General features: G+C 61.0%; 1 pseudogene; it reads right to left on the bottom strand.

The window, feature by feature from the left end:
* Nucleotides 1-207: 207 nt before the first annotated feature.
* On the bottom strand, nt 208-1228 carry LOC104511978 (annotated as a pseudogene).
* Nucleotides 1229-1684: the final 456 nt, after the last annotated feature.

Raw genomic sequence — 1684 nt, 5'->3', positions numbered from 1 at the left:
GGGAGTTCAGCAGCGATGGAAGCGCCTCGGTCCTCCCCACCCAGCGTTCTGCCTTAGCCTGGAGCCACTGAACGCGCTCCCTTTCCCCTCGCTCCAAGGAAAATCCCCCTCCGGAGCCCCAGCACCCTCGCCGCGTCGGTTTGCTCAGAGACGCGGGAATGAAAACGTCAACCGTTGGCAGCAACGAGGCCGAAAACCCCCTGGGGGTTAAGGAGGAGCTGGGAACCAGCAGCAGGAGCCCTGGGACACCCCTTCCCGGGCGGAACGAGCTTCGGAGAACCCCGACATTACCTCTTCCTCGCTCTCGACTTTCGGATTGCTGGCTGTGCGCTTCAGGTTGCTGCTCAGGCTGATGGTAACGGTGGCGTCCGACTTGGACCGCTGGTGAGTCCTTTTGGAAGGAGACAACCCCATCTCGGGCGCTGGGCTCAGCGACGGCAGCTCCCTCTTCTTGTAAGCCGGCTTCAACTCGTCCGAGAGGATGAGTTTCCGCAGCTTGGTCCCGCGGGAGTGTCGCTGAGTGGAGATGTGCATGTCGGAGGAGTAGGCGCCCAGCAGCAGGGCGCACTGCAGGGAGAAGTTGATGCTCTGCCGGCAGCGGTGCACGATGTAGGGCTTGATGGCGTCTCCCACGTCCTCGTCCATGTGAATGTACATATTCAGCAGCTGGGGCAGGTAGAAGTCCACGTCTTCGTTCCTAAAGCAGAACAACCTATTCCCAATGTAAGCCTGCACGCCGGGTTCCTTGGAATTGTACAGGTACGAAATGGCCATGGAGATATCGAAGAGTTTGGATTCGAAGAGCCGGAGGAGCCAGGACTGCTTAGCCGAGTTGTTCTTCTGCCGCTTCCGGGCGGTTTTCACCGTGTTGGCCGCGGTCTCGTCCTCCTCCTGGATCTTGGAGGCCGTGCCAGGCGGATCGTCCAAGCATTTGATTTCACAGCCCTCTCCGATGTCTCCGTTGGGCAAATCCACCGCGGTCCGTGGGGCACGCTCCGCCTGGCTGCCGTCGGCCTGTTTCGTCGGGCCGTCGGAGGAGACGCCGTGCATCAGCTTGACCTTCTCCAGGACCTCTTCGCAGGCTTTCTTGGCCACCTCAGGGTCGATGACGGCCAGCTCCCCCACGCCTTATGACGCTGAGGGACGTCCCGCCATTCCCTGGGGATGCCGAGCCGGGCGCCTGCTCCAAGCCTGTCCCTCGGGCCGGGTCTGACGCGGAGTCTCCCATAGCACTGGAGGGTCTGCGCGCTTCAAACCTGCAAGAGAAGAAGACAGGGAGTCAGGGACACGATCAGCGGAGAGCTGCCTCCGGCCTGGAGGTAGGAAAAGGGGAATCCATGCCGGGATCACCTCAGGGGGGACTGAGAGTGGAAAAGTTTGGCCTTTGTCCAGAGAGGGAAGGCACCCCGAGCCCTCGCACGCGACGCAAGGCTCTCGGTGCCTGTTCCGCTCCGGCTTCAAAGATCCGGAGGCATCCCTCAGCATCTCCCTGTTACCATGACGACAGAGAAAATGAGCAAGCCAAAACGAGAAAGAGAAGGGAGGAAAAAAGACCACCTAAGCGGGCTGCTTTGTGCTCTCCCACCCCGGCTCCGCTTCCTGCTAGAGGAGACGAATTTTATCCCGCTCGCTCGGGTTTTGCAGGTTCACCCTCCCTTCGGACAGCGCTGCAGCGACGGCAGAA

This window comes from Eurypyga helias, unplaced genomic scaffold, assembly GCF_000690775.1.
Source record: "Eurypyga helias isolate BGI_N326 unplaced genomic scaffold, ASM69077v1 scaffold12137, whole genome shotgun sequence".
In the NCBI taxonomy this organism is placed as follows: Eukaryota; Metazoa; Chordata; class Aves; order Eurypygiformes; family Eurypygidae; genus Eurypyga; species Eurypyga helias.
The sequence above is the reverse complement of the archived record's forward strand: the minus strand, read 5'-3'. Positions and strand labels throughout refer to the sequence as shown.